Source organism: Corapipo altera, unplaced genomic scaffold (genome assembly GCF_003945725.1).
Source record: "Corapipo altera isolate COAL_440 unplaced genomic scaffold, ASM394572v1 44, whole genome shotgun sequence".
Lineage (NCBI taxonomy): Eukaryota > Metazoa > Chordata > Aves > Passeriformes > Pipridae > Corapipo > Corapipo altera.
In genome coordinates, this window is record NW_020884880.1 from 6040772 (window position 1) to 6067168 (window position 26397).

A 26397-nucleotide genomic window follows, 5' to 3' on the forward strand; every position below is an offset into this window, starting at 1 on the left:
TCTTGTGTGTTTGAAAAGAACATTATGGCACAGCATAATTTGCACCTTGAGTTCCAAAGAATAATATTTCTAATCTAATGAAAACATGCCTCCATTGTTCACTTTCCACTCTCCAGGTTTGGGCCAATCTACTGAGTTCCTACCCATTTAAAACTGTTCTTTTTTCCATATTTGAAACAATTATCTAACACTAAAAAAAAAAAAAATAAAAGGAAAATAGAAAAGGAAAATAGAAAGGTATTCATTTTTGAAGTTACCTGAAAATGTGATGTTACAAGTGGCTGAAAGATGCATGATACAGCCTTTAATAGTAATGGTGCTAATGTAAACTCCACTCTAGGGATGAAATGCTAAATGAAACAACTGAAGTTTAAGATCATATGTTTGACACAGTGCACTGTTACCTTATTTTTGTCTTTGTTGTTCCAAAATAGTGATATTTGCTTAATAATAATATTTTGTAAAATAATATTATTTTCTCCATCCAAGTTAGTGTAACAATACTGAGGACTGGTTTGGTTCCCACAATATACACTTGCAACTATGATCTATTATTATTTGTTCTGATTCAATGAATAACACTGAAGAACAAGACAACATCCCATGAATTTATATGTTATCCGGAAAAGAACTCGCATAACAGAACTAACATTGATGCTGACTGCAGTCTAGCTCAACAGACAGTAACAATCATAAGTTCAAATGCTTCAGAGCATATTTTCCTCTCATTAAATATTAGATATTATACAGATAATTAGATATTGAATGAGAAAATACATATCTGATATTGTAAGGGTAGGTACAGTCAGAAAACAAATCTATTTTGGAAGAAATATCTCAAAGATTAAATGTCCTGGTTCCGGCCAGGACAGGGTTAATTTTTAAAGGAGCCAGGAGGGAGCATGGCTAGGACTCAGAGGTTATTCTATACCACTCCACATCATTTTCCAAGGACAGGCTCCTTTCCAGGTCAGGGTAGCATGGCCGTGGTATTGCGGTTTCAGTGTGGGAAGCAATCGTGTGAATCATTTGCTTCTCCTGTACCCTCTGTTACTAATATTTTTGCTGTTACTGTTTGTTTTCTTATTTCATTGCTATTTCCAGTTAATTATCCTTATCTCAACCCATGATCTTTAACCTTTTGTGCTTCCTATTCTCTTCTCCAAGCAGCCCTGGGGGAGAGGAGGAGGGGAGAGAAGAGTGAACAGGGGTGCATGGTTTGAGGTGTTTCAGTGGGAACACTAAAGTGGGGAATACAATTCATAAACCATGACATTATTATACACATAAATTCATACTGAAGCAAACTAAAATACGTGAAGTGCAGTACCAGAAGCGTAACTTGTACATAAGTAATACTTATTAATCCTCTCATTATCATACAATTCTATTATTTTAAAATCATAAAGAAACATGTATTTAAATTCCTCAATTCATAAAAATTAAGCTGTAAATTAAAATATTGAAATAATTGAAAAAAACTTGAGTTTTGTGAACATTTCAGATGTGCCTTTAAATTAAAAGTGGAACAACGCAGTTTCACTACATTAAGAAGCACATTTTGAGGTAAATCGAACATCTCTGTTGAACGTTTCCCACTTCAAACTGGCTCTTCTAGGGTTAGTTGTAGTATACAGCTCAGCCTCCAAATCTTTGTCTATGAAGATAACCAAATAATGAGCTCTATTCTGATAAATCCTCAGGTTCTCACTTGTCCCAGAAGTACAAGACATCTGTTTATCATTTTCATCCACTCTGGCCACTGTGGTAATAAAATAACCAACACTAAATATTACTGAAGATCACAGTTACAAGTCCTTTAGCTACTAACCCAACTACACCTGACAGTCTGTTAATAAAGGTTAAAAAAAGAAAAACAAAGGCTTCAAGAAGAAATTGCTTTCAGACCTACACGTAGCTGGTCAGACTGACAGTTTATTAAGAACATATCTCTCCAATTACAAGTTCCGAGTAGAAGAGATTCCTAGCCACAGAAATCTGGAAGCATGAATTTCGAGTAGTATGTCTGCCTCCACTACACTGTCTCTTATTTATTTAGTAAAGATCAAAGAAATGTTGTAATATGTAACTTTCACTGCTTTATTGTAATGACTCCGTAACTACAGGTCATGTAAACAAAATGCAATTAGAAGAGGGATCAGCAAATAAAAGGTTAATCTGCTGAAAATAAGCTTAATTGAGGACTCCTCCTATGCTCTCCATCCAAAACAATTACTGGAATAGCCCCAGTCCTGATGTTAGCAGGAGCTGGCACAGACTCTGAATCAGGAAATCAGCACAGGAAAAGTACAAGGGCTATGCCTGTGCTATCCAAAGCAGAAGAGCCACAAAAATAACTTTGCAACAGTAAGTTCTAACCAGCCCATGAAACAGGGCAAAAGAACAAAATTCAGCCCAGTTCTAAGGATGTTTGGCAGCTGTGGCTTGTAAAACAATGAATAATCTGAAGGGCCTCAGCAGCAGGCAAGATTACAAGATGCAGCATAAGATCCCTCTGTAGAGGCTGTGGGAGGATGCCTGGAAATGGAATGGTGAATGAGGAAGCCTTAAACTCTCCATCACATAAAAACCAAACATGCAGTGGGTTACAGAGGCTGGGTCTTGCCCTTAACTCTAGGTCATAGAGGAGCTAAATTTTAAGAGTTCTTCCATTGGTGTGGGTTAAAGAATACACCTGACATCTGTTGTATCAAAAGCATTTAGCCACATAGCTGAAACAAGAACTATCTTCACCTTTCTAGTATTCCTCAACTCTGTCTTCCTCATCTCTGTCCATTAAATTACTATCAGCTGGGACTTCTGTGGCTGTGATGCAGGATTTTGAACATGCAAAATGCTTTAGCTAAATTAAATAATTTCAAAAATTAAACCCCATGAGTGGTTTTTTGTGTATGTTAAACTTTATAAAAGAAGGTAAATGTTTCCAGACATTTCAGTTAGGATTAGGATTTAGATATCAAAATAACACAACATATTCATACAATCTAAGAGTCATACTAGCAAAACACTTATCTTACCATATGTCACAATTTGCATTTCTTCTATTTAGATACCTCTGTGCTATAATTTAGTGTATACAATAAGGTAATTCTGTATGGTAATTATTTTCATCAACATCCTATTACAATATACACTTTCTTTTCCAGCTTTAAATATAGCCTTCCCCTTCCTGTTAAATGTGCTTTCCATGAAGATTAGCACATTAATTTCCTCTATATACTTGTCATTGGGCAAGGAGAGGGTACGACCCAAGATTTAAAACCAAATACTTTCACAGGAAACAAACTCTTCAACTGAATTAAGAAGTTATCTAAATTTTATTACATCAACTTACATAATTAACAAAACACCAAACCACAACTAAGGGGGGGAAAAGCACATTGGGAAAAAAATGTAAGAAAAAATAATCTTTAAAACAGATTTCACAGATCCACATACATATTAGTTTGTGGTAAAAATAAGGAAGGGAGGTAGATGTACAAGCAGACAGATTTTCATGAATCCCAATTGTATACTGTGTTCCAACATAAATCATAAATAAAAAAGGAAATTCAACACATCCAAAGTGTTTCTAGAGAAAGATTTTATTCACTTCAATCATCTTTCCTGTCATTTAAAAATGATCATTCTAAGAATAAAGCCTGGAATTATTCCTTGAATTCCAGGGAGAGAGACTTCTGCCACACTGAAAGACAAGAATTCTAATGAGATAGGTAAAAACTCTTGTACAGCTACTCCTTCTGCATTTTACCTGGTTCTTAATTCAGAATAGCTGTTCAACAATTCAGTATAGCTGCTTACTGTGGCCTTTCAAATCTACCAGATTATCCAGTCATAAGAACACTTGCAGTCCAGTAAATATTTGCAGTATAGTCTCTGTTTTGGTGATTAACAATCCATAAAGAGATTTTAAGCAAAGCTGTCAGTTTAATCTAGCAGGGCTTTGCATGCAGTATGCCAGACTGAGTCAGATCATTTTAGTAGTAAGGCAATGATGCAGCTATGGCATCTGAACTAAGGCAGTGCATTTTTAAAAACCCAGGGGAGTTATAGCCCCATTTACTCCATCTGTGATACACCATGGGGGAAAGAGAAGCAAGGTTTACTACGTACTTATCTGCAAAATATGTTGTCAAACCGTTATTTTCAGTACACACAAGTAGATCTAATGTTTGGAATGTGTATAAAACATCTGGAATACAGTTATTTTCAGCACAAACAAACAATATTTTCATATCCTGACATGAAGTGTTTTTATAGCAGCATTCAGTCACTCCAAGTAATTTCTGAGATCAATGGTTTTCATTAAAGCTGACTGTACATTTCTTCTGTAATGAAGCCACAAAGGTATGCCCCTTTACAAATAAGCAGACCAGTTCTGGCCACACCAAGATAAGACCTCCAAGTCCATTCAGAGAGATGTGCAGGCTGGGTTACTCTAGCACTGCTCTCTATGCTTCCACCATCTGTTTCCCATTTGCTATTACACTAACACAGAGTTGAATATAAAGAGCAGTTGTACCTGGCTTTACAAAGTAGGACTTCACAACACTTACATATATATACACCTTTACAGTACTCTCCAGCTAAGAAAATCTTTTTCCCATACCTATGCCATTTGGGCAGTGAAGGGTTATATTTATTACCTTGGCAGCAATCTGACCCAAACAGGCAAACCTGAACTCCTAGAGTAAGAAACAACAGAACTTAATATGCATACTACTTTTTCTAATATAAAGCAGAGAAAACATTTTTATTTTCATTTAATGTAATACAACTAGAGAAACGCACAAAACACAATTTTTACCTTTTATAATAAGCTTGAAGCTGAAGCTGTTCTCCCAACATTAGCAAAGATTATGAATGTGAAATATTTTCAAGCCAAATTTGCTATCAGTTGGTCTGCAACAGAAAGACAGAATTCTAATTTAAAAGAAGCCACTGTAGATGTCAGAATTTGACTTATTTTCTCCAAATTGAGGAGAACATGATATGTTTAAGTAGACTTCTTAGATATTGGCTCTAATACCCAGCAAGTTCAAGTAGATAAGCACACATAAATCCACAACTGAAAAGCTGTGTGGTACTAAACTGAACTGATGTACCATCGTATATCAATGTTGACCAGTTTGATAAGACTCTAGAATTTATTTTCACCACAAATAATAGGTCTTCTGAATACGAAAAGACAAAGAGGAAAAAGTAACTCAAACAATGGTTGAAATAACCTTATCTTTGTGGAACACCTCATAAGTACCTCACAGTACTGGTTATTCTTAAATACATTGACTAAAGAGGGTGATATTTTTAGTTGACCACTTCCCACTTGTTATCACAGCATTTTAAAATTTACTGAGTTACTGCAATGTACTCCAAGGACTAACAGAATGTTCACTTATTGGCAAGATTAGTCTGAACACAATCAGATATTTTCTTGCTGAAATCCAGTTCTCAGAAGATTTACTTTTGGACCTGTAGATCATTGATGTTCAGCAGCTATAAACTATGTTTTCAAAATCAACAGGTAGATTGTCAAAACTGTCACATGGAAGTTCAGGTTTCCAACATCTTTTGTAACATAAAAAAATATAAGTTGTCCAAAGCTTGACTTGTTTATGCATTTATTTAATTTTGGAACCAAGCACTGGCTTGGTTGTTCAAATGCTTTGCTCTCTCTCTGAAGAGTTTTCTTACTGTAACACTGACTAATCTATCATTTAGCTCAGGTTCTTCTTCTGTGATTTCTTCCTGAACAGAGATTTGCATCTTTGCAATACTCTCATAGGTGTTTCCAACACCAGAAACTTCCCTTTGAGATCTCTTTGATAATGGTGCAGTCATTCACCAACTGTACTCTCAGTACATAGTAAATGACAACTTTTAAACTTGAGAAGTACTTTAATATATATTCAATTATTGTTTTGAAGACCAGACAGCCTACCTTGCTGCATTCTATAGACCACTAGTGTGTACAGATGACCTTGCACAGATTTGTGCACCAACAGCAAACTTAGCTTTAGATATTTACAGGAATAACAATTTTCAAAATAGGACTTAAGCTTTTTTTTTTTTTTATAATTATTATTTCTCTATATCTTGTTCATAGAATCATAGAATAGAATGGCTTTGGTTGGAAGACATCTGGAAGACCATCTAGTTCCAAACCCCCTGCCATGGGCAGGGACATTTTCCACTACACCAGGTTGCTCAAAGCCCCATCCGACCTGGCCTTGAACACTTCCAGGGATGGGATATCCACCACACCTCTGGGAAACATGTTCCAGTGCCTCAGTACCCCCACAGTAAATAATTTCTTCCTAATACCCAATCTAAATCTACCCTTTTTCAATTTAAAGCCATTCCCTGTAAAATGTCTCTCCCTGGCTTTCTTGCAGGCCCCCTTTAGGTACTGGAAGGTGCTATAAGGTCTCGCCAGAGCCTTATCTTCTTCAGGCTGAACAATCCCAACTCTTTCAGCCTTTCCTCACGGGAGAGGTGTTCCAGCCCACTGCTCATCATCATGGCCCTTCTCTGGACTCAATTCAATAGGTACACTTCCTTATGTTGGGGGATGCACAGCTGGACACAGCTGAACTCCATCTGGGGGTCTCATCACAGCAGAGAGGTGGAATCACTTCCCTAAACCTGTTGGTCACACTTCTTTTGATGCAGCCTGACACACAGTTGGTTTTCTGACCTGCAAGCACATATTGCCAGGTCATGTCAAGCTTCTCCTCCACCAGCTCCCCCAAATCCTTATTCTCAGGGCTGCTGTCAATTCATTCTCCATCCAGCCTTTATTTGTGCTTGGAAATGCCCTGACTCAGGTGCAGGACCTTTCACTGACCACGCTGAAGTCCAAGAGGTTCACACAGGCCCACCTCTTAAACCTGTCAAGGTCCCTCTGGATGGCATCCCTTCCCTCCACTGTGTTGACAGCACCACACAGCTTGGTGTCATCAGCAAACTTGCTGAGGGTGTGTTCAATCCCACTGTCCATGTCACCAACAAAAATGTTAAGCAGCATCAGTAGTTGTTCAGAAATGGGACTTCACAGAAAAGATGAGTGGCTTGCACCAGTCAGCACTGTTCTTCCGTATTGACGATTTTGCACTATAATGTAGTTTACATTTACTGAGGATAGATGTATAAAGCTACTTTGTTTTAAAACCCAAGATTTCTAATCATTCTAACAAAACATCTCAAGAATATAGAGAAATAATATTAATGTTTCAGTCTTCAGTAATTTGAAACTATAGCTTAGAGTTTAAGAAATTCATATATGAGTAGCTTCGACTGTTTTCAGAGTAATAACAGAGTTTGGAATAAATCCAAATTCACTGTTGTGAAATCTCCCAATCAAGGTTGCAAAAGGTATTTTAGGCAAGTGTTTGTTATAAAAATGTGAGAGTTCTAAGCTATAAATTACTACAAAAACATAGTTCTATTGACTGCTTACAAGTCCTATGAAATCAAAATCATAAGTAGTAACATGACTTATCTCTAAAACCTATAAACAGTTTAATTAATACATGAGAGCACATGTAAATTAAAATGCATTCATATAACTCCATAACAAGACTTTTTTTTTTTTTTTTAGCTTACAGTGTCAGAAAAATATCAAAAAATATCAGAGTGTTCAAGTACGGCATTATGTCAGTACAATATATATTCCTGGAGAATTCTCATACTTATCTCTCACTGTTATTTCAATATCTATCATTCTATCATTCCACTATCAAGACTTCTAGGGAGACATGAAAGTTAACGGAACCTGTGTCCTAATCCTGAAAGACAGACTGACACTTCAAATTATTGATAAAAAGTAAAAGAGACACATATTATCAGACAATTTATTAGAAGAGCTACTGGAAAAAAAATCAGAACACTAAAAAGAAATAAACTTCATACAGGTATTTTTTTGCAAGTGATGGTACCCTTATTTGCAGTTCTGGCTTTCTGTCATCAAAAAAAAAAATACATGAGCATCAAGTCATAGAGTAACTGTAACAGAATACAAATAAAAAAATACAGACATGAATTTGTTATCTAAAAACCAGAAGTCCCACAGTATTACATAATGCTTTAATTAATTTACAGTCCAAGTAAACTGTATACTGAAAATGAGAAAGATTTAATTACATTATTAGCACCCATGGACCTGCTTCTCATCAAGATTCAGTGACAATACTGTGCACATGATCTTGTTTCATGCAGGAAAACAGAAAAAGAGAATGAAGCTCAATGTGAAATGCAATAAGAAGTCACTAAATATTATCAAAGAAAGCAAAAACAGGAGAACTCAACATTTAAATTAAATCTATATGTTTATATTCATATAGTAGACTTTACGACAAAAAATATTTTGCTGTACAAGAGACTTCTGAGATTATTTACAGACTGAATATGTATAACAAATTCCTCTAAAGGCAATTTTTTAATCCATCTTGCATTGCAAGAAGATTTATTTATTATTTAATTTTCCTGATTATTCCCCTGAAAATTATATATAAATGCATGTTTGTATATGTAAGCTTCTCAGACAGGCTAGTTGGCAGATACGAAAGCCAAGGACAATCACTGAAGAACCAATAAAAATAAACATTATCTGAAATGGGATCATTCTTTAAAGTATGCTGGGAAGTAGTATTGTCACACCACTGCAAATGTACAAGGGTAGATTAAAGCTGGAAACTACTGTTTGTTTTTCCTTCCATATGTACCTGCCTTATTTCTAAAACAAGCAAAACAAAAATAAATTAAGGTTGCAAAAATAATTTAGAGCATGTTATGGATACAATATGAAGATGTTAATTTGGATTAAACAATAAAATTTCAACAGAAGTATCCTGCTTTGTTTGTTTAACTGAAAAATGCAAAGAAGTGTAAAAGTTTTGATTTAAATTCTTGCAAAAGCATATTCTCTATGTTTTTAGAAGGCCTCCACTGGGCCTTCGCTCCACTTCCAGCTATTTTCCGAAAATTATTTTATGCATGTAATGATTTTACATGTGTGTTTATAAATACAGTGCTTAAAAGCACAACCTTCAGATGGTGATTCTTGAGGAAGGGTGGTGGCATGGTGGGAGGTGTGGTTGCCTGGCCACTGAGGGAGACACTAGAGAGGAAGTGGGCTACTTGTGATGGCTTTTAGGACATGTGTCAGCATCTGAGGGTGGTGGGGCATGTGATACCACCAGACAGTATGCCTCAGTGAACACCTGGGGCCAGCACTGCACCAGGAGCAGATGTCTACAGCAAAACAGAATATCCCCAGCAGGGAAAGAACACAGCTGCAGGCCATCCCCTCAGCCCAGATGAACGTTGGCCATCTCAGCCTGGTGCTTCAAAACTGCCATGTGCAGTTGTGTCCTAAGAAGCAAAAAGTCCTTGGCAGCTCTTGCTGTATTGTCAAATGCTTCACCTCCTTCAAACTTCCTGACACAGATAGGATGGAAATTCCTGCCAAAGTACACAACAGGACACCTTCCTTTTAATGGCAAGACAGCTACTCATTTGTACTGGGAAATTAAATAGATCCAGTGGCACAACATTTCAGCATGCAAATCTAGTCCCAAATCGCCTTCTGTGCATATACGGCAAGCAAAGTTTCAGAACTCAGTACTGTTGCAGAGTCTGGAATAACACTTGGTTTTGCAAATCCCAATAGAAACTGTATAAAACCAGGAACAGAATAACTAAGAAACTGCATCAAACTGCAGCATTTGAGCACTTTAATTACCAGAAAGATACTTCTCCCAGCCCCCTCTTTCCCCCTGCATGTTTTGAATACAAACATGAACCGATTCAGTAACAAGAAGTGCTATCAATACTCTAGCTTTCAAAACAGAATTTCCATGGCCTTTCCAGAGATCATGAAGATACATACCACAGCACAGCACTACCAAAGTTTACTTTATTCTTTAACATAAACATATCTAAAACATTAAATCAATTATTACATCTCACACAACAAAGTAGTGCAAGGTGTTAAAATGAGTACTTCAAAGCCACAGAGGAAACCCAAGTGATTGAATTCATATCTGATCACTCGGGATGTAAGTTATTTCAGTCTATTCAGCAAAAGAGTAGAAATCAACAGAAATTGTTATTCTTGAATTTATAAGTTCTCTTTTTTCCTGCCTACCATGGAAATTTTACAGCTACCAGCAGATAGAATTTATTTAAAAGGACTCTCCATGACTGGAAACATCATGTATTAAGACAAACATTCATATCCTTAACCAGTCCATTGATGTTATGTCTTGCAATTTTAATGCATAAATATTCTCTCAACTGCTTCAGTCCTATATTTTGAACTTTATTGGCAGTTACATACTCCACAAAATTGGAAAGGACACAGATACTTCAATATGACTATAAAGAAGAAAATGCCTTTCATTGTTTCACACTAACCAAGGCTATTGTAAGACTTTCCTCCATGCATTTAAACAATTTCTCTTAAACTCATAATAAGTGTGTTGACAAAAAATTTTAGAAGATACCAGTTGATATGCAATTTATTAGGACTGGGGTTGCTTCTCAAGCTTATATTAATTGTATCCAGGATAGGCAACAGCTAGAAAAGTCTACTCAGCTTTTGTTTGAAAGAACTCTTTGTGTACATATCTCCTCAATCATATCTGCACAGAATGTTCTGAAACAAAAGTTATACAATTCAGTCTGACCTGCAATCTGAGAGTTCAAAGACAAACAGTTTTTTTCAGCATGAATCAGTCAACCATACAACACATTTGATTTTTCTCTCTATGAATTGAGTGCATGAACTTTTAAACTGCAATGCTGAGAAGCATAGATATAGTTTTCTCTCAACTATTTCACAGAGTACATGCATTTTTTAAGGAAATGTGCAATATTACGCTCCCTGTGTAGTTCCTGAATACATATCTAGAATAGGATTCATCAGTGTCCATTGTTATCTACATTTCAGCTATGCTTCATTACAGTCAATAAAGATCTAGTCAATAAGATACAATTCATCTTGCCTGGAAGCATATTTCTAAAACCATTCAGAGGAATCCTGACCGAAAATATTAAAACAGTCTTTGAATATAGAAGAGGTGACATATTACCAACACAGCTACAGACATCTAAATTAGATTAAGCCCATGATGCCTGGTTTCCAGATTTGGGGTACGTTCCTTCCTTCTGTAAAAATAATTTAAAAAATATTTATAATGGTAGTTACAGTTCTTTAACACTTCTATTCATAAACCCCATTCTTATGCTTCTCATAAACTTCTCTTCCAGCCAATCACTGCTTTGGACTGGGAAAGGTTTACAAAACTTGGACCATAAATATGTAATAGTTTCCAACACAGCTCATCTTGAACCTTTCCTATCCTTCCAATATGGTGCACATATGCAGAGATCTGGCTAGGCAGAGAAGAGAAGAGCCTCTACAGCCTAATAACAATAAAATGCAGAAAAACACAGCTGCCACAACCAAGCAAAAATGCTCCAAATCCAGGTCGGAATGTAGATTTGAGAGTTGAGGGCTGGGCTAAATATGTGCACATTAGCACCTGGCAAGGTAGTGATTTTTACTATATTAATTGAATTAATTATCACCACACCTTAAGTTCCCCCTTTTAACCATTACCTAAGTGCATAATGCAAGATATTTGTCAGTGATGCACCTTTCCTGACCACCAAAAACTGGCCTATAACTTTTATACAACACTCCCCTCTCAAAGCAAACCCCACCAACTATTTAAAAAGACTGCTATTATATTGAAATAATCATTATTTAAATAACTAAAAAAAATTAAATGGCTAAAAGTGAAGAGATTTATAAAATTAAAATTATGGAATTACAGAATCTCAAATCAGCCTTGGAATTATGGAATCTCAGCCTTGCTTATCTGTTTCCACTACAACACAAATGGACTATAATGGGGTACTTACACATCATCTCGACTACACACTAAATAGTGTTGCCCCAGAGTTGCACATGTTCCTTGAATTCACTGGATCAGAATTTGCTGGGTTATATCTGAACCTTAAACTCCTCCAAATATTTCCATAGCACTATATGTGATCTATTCCAGATTTAAAAAACATATTTATTTCAACAGAATATTTTTAGCACCCCATATTTATTCCCTGTCTGAAGGGATTTATGCATCTTATACCAAGTAATACTTAAGACTGCTATCAAGGAAATAAACAGGGGTTTTTTGCAGTTTCCTCAAGCAATATTTATGTGACATTTTTCTACATCTACTCCTGCTCTTCTGCACCTTTTAAACTATCAACATCACTCACTAAGAACACTTCCAATATCAATTCCACAGATTAAAGAACAGGTCTTTCAGTCTTTCTACTAAATGCTGACTTTTAGTCTTTCCTGCACTAATTCACAGCCAGAGACTGAACTTGTCAAATTGGTTGCTCAAGAGGAGTTGAGGCATTGCTCTGCCTTGACTCTCTAAGCCCTCTCCAGAGTCAGTGCTTTCTCCAGTCAAGAATCCAGGAGCTTTCTGAAAATATGGCCAGCACTTCTTTTTTCTAGAGGCATCATTTTGACTTTGGTTAGACCAAACCATACTTTGCCTGCATAAATCCATATTACCAACCAGTCCGAATTATTCTGCCCCTCTAAAGAAACAAGTTAGCCACTACAAATTTCATAGGTACTGATTTTGAAACTTAAGGTCAAGGCTATTACCTAAAATATAAAATATCAGTGTTTCCTTAAGTAAGGGTGTTCAACAGAAGCAACACAACTGAACAATGACACCAACTATTTCTTTTTGTACTGTGACCAATAACAGACTTTTTAATCCAGTTGATGCATTTTCCTTCATAATTTTTTAATTGCTCACTTCTAGATAGATGTTAAATTTCTGTGTAGAATTCCACCAGGCACTTCTTCACATGTCTTATCAAAGCCTGGCTGTTTACTTCACTCATCTTTATCAGATAACCTTAATATACTTTAGAGGGTATACACAAGATATATAAAATATATAAAATTGAGGTTTAAATAAACAAAGTGCAAAGTGCTGCACCTGGATCAGGGCAACCCCTGGTATCAATCCAGGTTGGGGTATGAAAGGACTGAGAGTAGCCCTGCCAAGAAGGACTTGGCCATGCTGGTGGATGAGAGGCTGGACACGATCCAGCAATGTGTGCTTGGAGCCCAGAAAGCCAATTGTATCCTGGGCTACATCAAAAGCAGAGTGGCCAGCAGGGTGATTCTTCCCCTCTACTGTGCTCCAGTGAGACCCCACCTGGAGTGCTGCATCCAGATCTGGGGTCCCCAGCACACAAAGGACATCGATATGTTGGAGTGAGTCCAGAGGGCCACCAAGATGATCAGAGGGATGGAGCACCTCTCCTAAGAGGAAAGGTTGAGAGAATTGGTATGGTTCAGCCTGGAAAAGAGAAGACTTCAGGGTGATCTAATTGTAGACTTCCGGTCCCTGAAGGGAGCCTACAAGAAAGTTGGAGAGAGATTGTTTACAAGGGCAAGTAGTGACAGGACAAGGGAGAATGGTTTCAAACTGAGAGTAGGTTTAGCTTAGATATTAGGAAGAAATTTTTTACTGTGAGGGTGGTGAGGCACTGGAACAGGCTGCCTAGAGAAGCTGTGGACGCCCCACCCCTGGAAGTGGTCAAGGCCAGGTTGGATGGGCCTCTGAGCATCTTGGTCTAGTGAAAAGTGTCCCTCCCCACAGCAGGGAGGCTGGAACTAGATGATCTTTCAAGTCCTTTCGAACCCAAGCCATTCTATGATTCTGTGAAAATAAAGAATTAAAGACAAGGTACAAAGGAAGTGTCAGTCAATATACTTCAAAGGAAAAATATGTCCTATCAAGCACTTTTAAAAAATTATTATTACTATTATAAGCATTCAACCGTTATCCTGAACATCTCATGGTTTTTTCATATGTGTCCAGCTGTGATGATGAGGGAATACATTAAAAACACTGGAGATATTTCAGGTCTGGGGAGGGAGGATGGGGAAAGACACCATATTCTGAGTTAATTTGAAGGCTGATAGAGTTCAAATTGCTTTAAGTTTTTGAGTGTTGACAGTCAGTAAAGCGTCCAGATTTCAGAGGTGAGGTAGAAGCACAAAAAGAATTAAAAAGCCTCAAATCCTTAAGTCTTCAATATAGTAGACTGTAGTGGTTTGAACCTTGTTTTCCCCCAGAGGCTGAAAAAGTGGTAACCCCCAGGGGTGGAGACCCCTGGAAGTTTTGAAGTTCTGCCCAATGAGCGCTCCTGCAGAAATGAAAACATATCACAAGCACCGGAAGAGAAGGGTTGTAGTTTGGTTGTTGAAGAAGTAGCCATGTTGTGGTAGAGCCACGAGGAAAGGGGCCTGGAGCCCCTCGGGGCCTCTGGGGCCCCCCCAGCCCCAGCTGGGGGCTACAGAGACAGAGCAGAAGCGGTGGCAGTGTCCAGAGACTCTGGATAAGAGCCAGGACAGATAAGAACTAAACCGGAGGAAGCAGCAGAAGGTAGCAGCAGAACTACGGAGTTCTGGGGGTAGGAACTGATACCAGACCCCCCCCAAACTCCTTTGAGACCTCCTGGAGAGGAGGAAGATGATGGACTCTTACTTGAAAGAGCCTTGAAGTGCAACATGCACTGCAGAGAGGAGCTGAGAAGCTCAGTCATCCTGAGAGCTGAGCCAGGACGGTGTGGGAGGTTGGCCTTGGGGGCCGTCCCTTGCTGCAAGCTACAAAGAAGCTCGCAGCCTGAGACAGGGCACAGAGGCCCTGCAAGGAGCTTCAATCTCCTGGAGATACCAGATCGTCACGAAGACCCCCTGCGTCTTTGTGATATGACGTGGTGAAACGACCTTTGTCTGGGGTTACGAAGCCCACGGAAGACCCCTTTGCCTGCGTCAAGGGGCCGAGGGGGATACCCCCCTCGTGAGTGCTGGCAGAGATCCAGCTATCAGCTGCTGCATGCATGAGATGAGGAGAACCTGCTGCCTTAGAAGAAGCTGCCGCCCTGAGAGACTGGAAAGGATCTGTCCTTCTTTCCCTCCTGGACTTTTATTTGGAGGGGAGAGGAGATCTGATCCATTGTAAATACTATATGTCATGGTAGAGATAGTTGTGATCGTGTGTATAATGTGTTATAGTATTTATTTGTACAGTCATTGTAATATATTCCCTTTCCCCCATTCTGAGTCTGGTTGTGTTTTGTCTGGAAAAACCCATCTCACATTAGGTTGAGATGTGGGAGGGGGGATGGAGCTAGGGAATTGGATTTTGGGGCTATCTCAAACCATGACATAGACTCAAACTTACATAATCTCATGTAATATTAGTACAGTAGGATTCATAAGGGTCGTAGGAACAGTGTACTACAGGGAGCCACCCAGCACAGAGGCAGGTGTTGCTAAGGCCCCCAAGTGCTCAATACACAGTGCTAGCATAAGTAGAGTCCACAGGGGAAGCCTGTCCCTTGCTGCAGCCCGGGACATCTGCTAGCTCCAGGTACACAGTAACCCCTGCCTCCATGCTCTCAAAGAGCAACTCAGCTCTGTGAAGGTCTAAAGGTAAAAAATTAATAATAAAAAAGGACAAGAGAAAAAAAACAAATCCACTGCTGGAACATTTCAATTAACAGCATACATGACTCAAAATGGTCACAATTAAATACTCATTAAATATCTATAAATTAAACAAAAGTATATGTACCAACCAAATTCTCATCATACAAGCAACATGACATAACTTTAATATAATCACAGTGTGACACAGATTAATGTGTGTCCAGCTGAAATAATACCAGAGATGTACATGTAGTCCATCACTTTGGATTAACAACAGCACATGTGTCTTTGTGAATCATTACTGCTAGACTCATCTGACTGTATCTTGCAGTCTTACACAAGACGAGATTTTGTACATCAGAAATAATATTTTTATAACAGATTTTCAAAACAAGTTTAGTTCTACTGATGAAGAAGCCCTGAGCCAAATTCCAGAAGAGAAATAGTGAAAAAAATATGTAATCAAGTAAACCTGGCAAAATTATCAAGTGGGGACAGTGAACTGCACTATTTAAGATCAATTTGACAACTTAACATTGTAATTACATTGTAGTGAATGAATCAGATCAATAAATAAGCTTAGGTAAGCAAGAAACACTTCCAAAATAGATCATCTGTTGAAAGACTGTTTTTAAAAAAGAAATGAAGATTTATCTTCTGAATTCATGAGGGAGAGCAGAAAAAAACAACATTAAATTTCCCAAGAGACAGAGAAGAGATGCACATGAAACATAACAGAGTGAGAAGTGAATCAGCACTGGAAAATACCTAACAATTGTTTGCACCCTCCCAACTCCACCCTTCAAAAGAAAGAGAACATCATAATCCTATTTTTCCTAGAGTAACAAAATAAAATTATTACAGATTCCATAAAAATAACATAATAGCTTTTGGAATGTTACCGTAATACATATAGAAGGCTTTGCAATTAAAATTTTAGTCTTAAACATATAGTTTATGGGAGTAATGCCTGTGCTTGATATTAACGATTTCCATTGACAGACCATATTTTAGTTGATTATTACTAATTTAATCTAGCTATTCTACAATCAAACTTATTCCTTAGGGTGATGTTTGAGGTCATGATTTTGAGTTTGTTTTGCCTGGGTTCTATTTATGGGAATAAGAAGATAGTTCAAACAAACAAAATCAAACAAACAAAACCCAAAACAAAACAAAACAAACAAAAAAAAACCACAAAAAACAAAAATCCACAATCTAACAAATAAACATCTGGCAATGAATTTCCTGAAAAGGACTATCATAATACTTTTTCAAAATGTTTTTCAAAAAGAAGAGTTTGAAGTTTAGCAAGCAGAGAATGTCTGGCACCAGAGATATACCTCTTGATCTACTGAAACAAGAAAAGAACACTTAGAATTCTAATAAAGGTTTAGAATCACAAGCCATGCAATTCCTAGCAGAGGCAGTAATTGGAGAGCACTGATCAAAGATTTCACTACTCTATCTGCACCCCACCTTCTGTATGACACTAATTACAGTCGTGCAATCCTGCCAGCACAAGAAGCATTGTTACAGTAGTCAAGCACAGACCCTGCTGGCAGTTACTTTTCTCACTGCAAGGTGGACCTGGATCAGCTGCCCTGTGTCCCCAACACTGTCTCCATATGCACACATGATGGGAAGGAGTGGAAATAATTTCACAGACTAGAATGTTAGGTAAGGAATTAGAAAAGAAAAAACTTTGACAGGAGAGCGGTTTGAGGACAGGAAGGAGGAGAAAGACTGTGGATGATACTGACATTGCTGGTTCAGGACTCTTAACAAACTGGATTCTACCTAAAATCGTCTGGTATGAGCTACAAAAAGACCAAGTGTCATATGCTATCATGGCAACCCTTCCAAGTCTTCCAGTGCCATAATCTAACACTTCACCATAGAATCAGGGAATTGTTTAAGGTTGAAGAAATCTTTATGATTGTGTCCAACTGTTAACCTGGCACTGCCAAGTCCACCACTAAACCATGTCCCTAAGTGCCACAACTGCACATCTTTTAAACACCTCCAGGGATGTTGACTCATCCAATTCCCTGGACAGCCTGTTCCAATGCTTAACAATCCTTTCCATGAAGGATTTTTTTTTTCTTATAGCCAATCTAAACCTCCCTTGGCTCAATTTGAGGCTATACTATACATTTTGTCCAAACATTTACTTAATTCATTTGAAACATGTTGTAGTCCCATATACATTTATTTTAGTAGCAAAGACAATTTATTCATTCTCTAAAATGTAGGAAATCTCCTTTCAAATGTACACTGAATTCTATATATTTATAACCTTATCTCTATGGTTAAACTGCTAATTACAGTTGAATTTTACACTTTGCTACTGAAGAAAAACAATTTTAATGAGTAGCCCAAAAACTACATAATTGCAAAGATTTGTGAAGTCTTGTATATGGGAAGCTGTCCCAAAATGTTGCTACCAGTTTTAAAAAGACAAAGTCCAGTTTCAAAACCTTGTAGTTTTGAAAACAAAAGTCTTCCATTACCTAATCATAGATTTCTGAACATGTTAAACAGGCAGTTTTTATTTCCCTTGCTAACCTACACAATGCACTGTGCCCTTGGAGTCTGTCCTCAATTACATTCAGGATGCTCTACACAAAGCTGTAAAGAGCAATGTTGAGTATAGTCTGAAGACAAAGCCTTTTTCCTGAAAACAGTTGTTTCATAATAGTCATCCTGATAATATAGCTGCTAGCCAGGATTTCAATACATTGTTTTTTAACTATATAGGGAAGCTAGGTTAATAATGGGAAAAAATGTTAAATTATCCTACTCAAGTAAAATGAATTTAGAATCTGCAGAACTAAGGAAGGGCCTTTTTTTTTTTCACATCCAATTTCAGAAAAAAAGAACTACTCGAGAAGTCATATGCAGTGCCTTTCCAACCTCAGGAGACAATTCCACAGTCTAAAATATCATATGCTATGGTTTGAATATATTTTACACTTTGTGAGTATCCATTACATAACTTTTCTCCGCTGCATTTAATTATCCCATTAAGCAAGCTGGTATTTGCATCGGCACTTAGAGCAGCTGCACAGGAGCTGCAGGGCACAAGAATATAAAACCAAGAAGAAAAATTAATAAAACATTATCTTTTCCATTTAGTAAGTTCACTTTCTCTTTTAATGGAAACATTTGTATTAGTAGATACTATTTCAGTACTGTAAGGTTATAAATCACATAAACCTTGTATTATTCAAGCCGACTGAACTGCCAGACAAAAGTATCATCACTCACCAACAGCACAACTTGCCCTTAAGCTTTTCTCATTTTAGGGTACTTCTGAGGAGTCACTTTGTATCTGAAAATGTTATTCAAAACATGGAAAGCAGTGTAAATGGAATGAAACAGAAATCTTTCTGTTCTAAACCCCATATAGGAAATAACTTACAAGTTTATTTTACTGTATTGCACATCTTTAACTAATTCAGACACATTTGTGAGAAAACAAAGATAAATGTTTCAATTAATTAAAAAATCTGCAAGTCATCACACATTCTTAAAAACAGCTACCAAGCTTCAAGACTGTTTATTTTTCAGCTAGCCCAAATAATTCAAAATACATCCATTACAGAATGAAATACTATCTTTTATGTAATAGCATAATAATTAATACATGCATTTAGAGAACAGCATACAAGAAATAGACTAATGAGAAGTATCAATTTATTGATTAGGAGCCACTGTTCCTGAAAAAGCAATTCCAAATTGCCTGCTGGTTGCTGCTTTACTAGTTCCAGGCACGTGGAAGCTCCTATACCTGGGAAAAGGAGATCATGCTTCTACTGTGCATTAGAAGACTGAGACCTTGCATAAACAGATGAAGGAAGCAAAGTAACAGCTTTGGTTTTGCCCATCTGCTTCATTTCTGAAGTTCTAATTTTGTATCTGTTTTAAAAATGTCCTTTTTATACAAAAGTATTATCCATGAGAATGTCACAACAATACTTTCTTGTATCTGGCTTTCTGCTGTCCTCATTAAGACTCTCCTCTTAGTGAAAATTACTCCAATTGAGATCTTTTCCAACCATCTCTATTTTTCACTGTAGAGCAAACATAAGGCATCTATTAAGAAACAGAAAAATCACTATTTCAAAAGCCTCAGAAGCATATCACAGCATGGACTAATGGTCTATACCAGTTTTGGTGCCAAAATTCAGGTATGAACACAAATTGGACAGTACTTAACAACCTGAAAATTTCCCTCTTCCCAAAGCAGGTGTGAATTCAGGGGAAAAGTTCTTAAGGGGTGTAAGAGTAACATACAATTAGCACCTATCAAAGTAGCTGTATGCTTTTAAAAATGTAGTTCTATGTCAACACAGTATAGACCTGAGATACATTGTTTTAAGTGTTTTGAACACTGTCATAAATCAAATTTTAATAGTATATCATTTTACATAAGCTGTTTAATTGCATTGCTCATGAAGGATTGTGAGGACAAAGGAAATGTGACTAAGCTCAAGCAGCATATTTACACACACCCACAAAAAATATAGAGCAAGGATTCAGTAGACCTGTATATCACACACCAATAGGAAGGAAACTAAATTATCATGCAACTTTTATAAGTGTTAATTTGACTTTCAGTTCAAGAACTGATTTAACAACATCAAGACTTTGGGTACCGCTGCCAGTTTCTCCCAAGTTGGATGAAAAATATTTCCTTCTTTGTGAAAAATTAAACACCTAATTCCCATGGAGAGGCTCATGTCAGTGGTTAATTAGGGAACATTTTACAAAAAGAACTAAAAATTGTCATCAACACAGCAGGCAAATATTGACGTTTTTACGAGCACAGCCATGCCACAGTTTAATTTCTGGTTCCAGATTTTGCAGGCAGGCAGGCAGCTGCTGCCCAGACAAGTAGAGAATCCCAACACTTACTGCAAATCCCAGTTTTCTGATACTTATTCAAACCGGCAAGAAACATTCCTCCCACATCACTTTCAAATATTTGACAGCCTGGCCATCCATTAAATGCATTTCATAGCAATGTCCATGGATCACTATATAATTCTTCCTGCCAGCTACTGAAAAATAATGTGATGCATAGGAAGCTGGGAGGGTTCCCAGGTCCCACGATACCTGACAGGCAGGGGGAATGTAGAAATAAAAGTCAGCAGAGTGAAAGTATAGCACTAATGCGAGAAGGGCAGTAACAGATTACACTGATTATTGAGTGGATATGAGATACTCTTTTTCACTGAGCAGCTGGACAGCAGGGTTAGCTGCTGGTCAGGTAGCAATCATATATTTGCAGTGAGAATTGATGCAGCCTATGGCCAGAAGTCATGTGCCTCCCTGTGTAAAGGCAACAAACAGCAACTGCCATAGGCTTACAGGGAATAAATACAAGAAACTGAAAAAAAATAGAAAAAATAAAAATCAAAAAAATAAAAAGGTAAAAACAAAATAAATCAATACAACAATAAACCCCTTACTTTTCTTCTCTTTCCCCATATATCCTCCTAAGTTTAAGAAAATTCCATTTTTACTCTAAACTTGAAGTCCTAATGCTAGGTGTGGCAGAGGTGATTCCATAATGCCGTCTTCCTGAGATGGAAGACGAAGCCACAACCACTTGCAGTGGGCATAGACATACACATTCAATTACAGGGGAAATTAGAGAGGAGAAGAGATTACATCCTCCATCTAGAATACATACCCCATGAGAGGAGCTGAGGTTGAGAGATGGTAAAGGGTAATTACCAGCTAGAACCCAAATGCTTTCTTTTTGACAATTCAAAATGTAAATCTGTTTAAGTGCTATAATTGTAATCAAGCACTAACACACACATTAACAGAAATATCCAACTATTTCAGTCATTTTCCCACTTTTCTTGGGGTGATCTGAAAAAAATGTATCTTTTCCTTTCACTTACAACCACAGGATTAAAACAAACAAAAAAAATCCTCTCAAAGACCAAATATTTAGCACAGACACATTCAGTTTCATAAATCTGCTACTCATCATACTCTGTTGAAGACATTGTTCTCTGCAGTACAATAAAAAGATGGAAACTTTCATAACATAGGAAAACTGTGCGTTCCACAATCACTGTAAAACATGTTCGATTCATTTTCAGACAAAAGGTCACCGTCAGCAAACACTGTTTCATCTTTTATGGGCTAAGACTACAGCGTTTAGTCACATTGTTATGGCCTGAGTTCCAACAGCCAAAAATGTCCAATGTCCTCCCCTATGTGACCGCTCTGTTGGTCAGGGCTGGGGGTGGTGTGGGACACCAGAGGCAATGAGTGCCCCCTAGACCTCCCTTGTGGGAAATCCTTTGCCGTGAGAGAGCAGCTGAAGGCAGATTCATCAGTGAATGAGCCAGAACTGAACGGGTCAAAGTAAATGACTTCTCTATTATAAGAGATTTTAGAGGCAAGGGAGAGAAACAGCCAACACTCATTTGCTGAAACTATTAATGACTTTCATTAATGACCAAGGAAAAATTATTAGAACCAGAACAAAAAATTAAGAGTTCAGTGCTTCAAAATGCAAACATTTAATGGAAAATATATTTTTCTGTTAAAAAAACCCAAACTTCTAAATCAAGTTAAAAATATATATATTCTATTGTAATATTATCTTGAAAATAACATTTTTTAAGAAGTTAAATGGAAAACAAGGAGATGTAACCTTCCATCTTTTCCCAGTCCATGGCTGAATATGGAATTCCCAACACAGATGGTAAAGAATATGAAATACAGTGAAAGTCCTCTGGGTTTGATATTCACCTGTCTCTTCTCAGCACCATCTAACTTGTATTACCTCAATTAGTATCTGCCAGAATCAGTAAAATGACATCTCTACTGCTACTATTATTTTGTTCGACCTTCATATCATGAACAAGAATGCAATTATGATAATAAGCCAATTATTTTTTACAATACGGCAATCAAAAAGACTACTACTCCCTCCCTTTTCTCATGATAATACCTGAACATTCTGGTTTTATTTGATTTTCAATTTATTTTGATTTTCAATTTCTCATATGCAACCATTATCATTAACATTTTGCTTAGTTTTTATTTCTTACTTCTAAAATATTCAAAACAGCATGCAAGATGTATGATTTATGTAGGAAAATAAACAAATATTTTAATATTTAGTTGTATGAATTTTGAGTGACAGCATAACTGACTCTTAGGACAACTAACTGTCAATAATGAATCAGCTACACCATCCTATGCATTGCATATTTTAGACAGACTATATAAAAACAATGTTAAGGACATTTGAGAGGATTTAAATTATTTTAGTACTTTATAGATAATCCAGTCATATCTGCCTACCAAAGGATTTTTTGCCCCATAATTCTTGCAGTTTTCATAGAATTTTTTCCAAACATTGTTAAATTAAACCAAGTAATTTGGAAAAAAGTCAATGGTTTGCAGTCTTCTGATTATGAAAGTGACGTGACCACATCATTGTGAGGTCAGATTTTTCACATACAGTGGAAAAGTAAATCAATCAGAAACCACTAGGTAAAAGTGACTTGAATAGGTTTGGATAGACTGAAATATAATTAATACAAAACTATTGTCCTAGTCAGACTATTGACTGCTAAAATAGTGACTCTACAAAAAACCTCCTGGTTTCATCCTAAAGATCACAAGTTAAATAAAAATCATGTTATTTCACAGGAAAGATTCTTTAATTTCTTCATCAGAAATGAAGCTTTCCAACTTTAATTATTGAGAGGTTTATGGTCAAACTATAGACACATAAGCTGCAGAAGAAAAGAATTCTTTTGCTACCTACAATAACTTTTTTTAGTCAGAGCTATGTTACCCAAAAACAGATTCACTTATTATGAATTGTACAATTTCGCAATCAATTTTTGACTTGAGAGACAACCTAAGTATACTGCAACAAAAATATACAACCTGAAACTCTATACATTTCATTTAGACAAACTGTGGTTCACTCTTAACCCCAAAAGAATCATGTCTGCTTTAGTACTCTACTTGTAGAACTGCTTTATGTAGATTGTAGCTCTATCTGTAAATTATGTCTCAGTTAAGCAAAGATAATTCCTATTGATTCAAAAGATATTTCAAGTTTTCTGTAAGAAGAATCAAAGATATGATAGGAAAGAGGCAAGCTAACATTCCACATGGAAATTCATGAGTAATAGAAATTAAATGCACCCTTCTGCCACAATAAGCAATAATTCTCCACTGCTAGAGAAGGACTTCACAACCATCATAATTTCACAGCATGTTAAAGCAATATCATAAGGATGGGAAACTTCCATGCAGAGATTTCAGGAAAAAAATGATAAATAAGCAGATAAAAAGTCAAAAGGTAAAAATTAAATAAATTACCCATATGAGTTTCCCTGGTGATTAACTAAAGGAAAGGTTTTGATGATCTAAACTATGTACAAGCAATAGTAAATCCAGCATTAGTACATGCTGGAACACATGAAGTTAAGCATATTTTAATGGTTTTCTCCATTTCAAAGCTTGCTGTGTCCCACACGCTTCTGGATACTTTCTAATTTCCCTAAATAGCCCAACGTTTAACTCTCCATTGCATAATCATGTCTATAAGGTCATTCCACACATTTTTTATTTCTGTGAAAAATTCCTGCCAGGTATCTGTTTGGAACCTTTTCTCCTGCCACTGTTTTTTCCATTTATGCCATCTGAGCACATCACTTACATCCCTTCCAAAGTTCTAATTTAAGAGGACATTCACCTGAATCATGCCTTAGTCTTGCCCATACCTTTCCAAGTATGAGAGAGATTTTTATTTTGTCTGAATCTCTTTTTTTTAATAAAAAATAAACACCATCTGTTTCCTTTCAGCCATTACAACACCAAACAATTAAGATTAGATCCTTACAGAGGTTTATTAAAAAAAAAAAAATCCAGCATTTTGACAAGTCAATAGGCCCAGCAACCAAATGATACAAACTTAATCCAGTAAACAAAGTACAGCACATTGGCACCAAGTAGTAAACAGAAGGATTCTGCCTTTATACAACCACACCTCCAAATTTCCTTAATTAGGAGAAATATGCCAGTTAAACTGAAAAAAATTAAAATTGTTAGCCATTCTTTTCTGGTCCATTTGCTCTATGTCCCAATTCCTTTTTGGAGTTCAGTGAACTCCTCAGCCTTATCCTAATGTAACCTCTCTACTCTGTTTTATGAAGGACACAGAAGAGCAGAGCAAGTTGAATATAAGAAGATGGACCACAATAAGGACTTTTCCTTTGGTTGAACCCATGTTTGCCTACACTGAGAAAATTCTGTGATTACATCTAATCTCATTTGAGACTTTCCTACCCTATTTTAGTTTGTTGAAAAACTAAGAAAGATAAATCAGGTTCAGGAAACATATATGTAATCAAAACTTCAGGCAAAGAAGTTTTAACATAAGATAGATCTTATTTTACAAAGTGATTCTCTTCACATTTAAGCTGTAACATTATGGGTTTATATTGACTACTGCAAAAGAACTGCAGCAACAAAAGATAATTTTCCTTTGCACCCTCGTGATAGCAGATAAGAACATTTAATTTGAAAGCTCATATTCCAAAAATTGTTTTACTTTTTTCTTCCTGAGGAAAATTTAAACTAAGAAGCTTTCTGGTATTATCAGAAAACAAAGCCACCATTGCCAAAGTTGAGGACTTGGTGCAAGAATTAAATATCCTTTGTGGTTTCTTTTACTTCATTGGCAGTACGAGTCAGATATCTCCATTCAGGACTAAATCTCTCTCAGTAATCAAAGTGAAAATTCATCTTAGTGGGCTTTCAGTCTTTTTGAATTAATACAGTGTACCAGTTTTAGATGGGATACAGTCAATTTTTTTCACAATAGTTCATATGGGGCTGTATTTTGGATTTGTGCTGATAACAGTGTTGATAACACATGGAAGTTTTAGCTACTGCTGAGCAGTGCTTACGCAAACTCAAGGCCTTTTCATGGGGCAGCAATTTGGCTGTGGGTGCACAAGAAATTAGGAGGGGACACAGTTGGGACTGAAAAAAAAGGATATTCCACACCACAGGACACCATGTTCAGCATATAAAGCTGGGGGATGAAGGGAAGGGAGGGAACATTCAGAGTGATGACATTTGTCTCCCCAACGGCTAAGTGGGATGGAGACCTGCTTTCCTGGGGAAGGCTGCACACCTCCCTGCCCCTAGGAAGTGGTGAATGAATTTTCCTTGCTTGTGCACAACACCTCTGCTTTTCCTATTAAACTGACTTTATCTCAACCCACTCTTACTCTTGTGATTCTCTTCCCCAGAAGGAGTGAGTGAGCAGCCATTTGAGGCAGAGCCACCTGCCAGGATTAAACCATGACACAAGTTTACTCTAATTCAGAGTATTTTAGACCAAGCTCAGTGGGCACAATTAGAAACACTGAGTTTAGTTTGGGATATATCTCACCCATGTGTTAGTGTTCATTTTTTATCCACAGAAACAGCAGCCATATAAAGTAAACAAAAGAGTTTCACACAAGCACCACAAAACAGCCAGTTACATACAAACAGTTAATTTGAGTAAAGCAAATAGCAGAATGGTCAAAAACAAATTTCTTTTTAGTTGAACTTCTGAACTGTTTCAAATGAAGCCAAACTCAGCCAAAACTGATAAATCAAGTTTATCATGAGGCTAATATTTCACATTCGGCTTTTGTTTTAAGGCAAATTTTTATAGCCTGAAGAATGGAATTATAATAAAATGCTGATAAGCCCTTACCATACAAAATAGTTTCTGCTAGAGGGTGGATTGTCTATTCTTGACATTTCAAAATAAATAGATTTAT

The 26397-nt window shown here is 36.9% G+C and overlaps 1 protein-coding gene across 8 annotated transcripts in view; it reads right to left on the reverse strand.

Moving 5' to 3' along the window:
- THSD7A (thrombospondin type 1 domain containing 7A) overlaps positions 1–26397 on the reverse strand; it is a 282013-nt gene that overhangs the window by 212550 nt on the left and 43066 nt on the right. For 6 of the 8 annotated variants that reach the window (XM_027639103.1, XM_027639110.1, XM_027639112.1 and 3 more), the window contains one exon: positions 18833–18896. The exons of the other annotated variants lie outside the window; for them this stretch is intronic. The gene's annotated coding sequence lies outside the window, so the exon portion shown is untranslated. The remainder of the gene's footprint in view (positions 1–18832; positions 18897–26397) is intronic. 8 annotated transcript variants of the gene reach the window in all.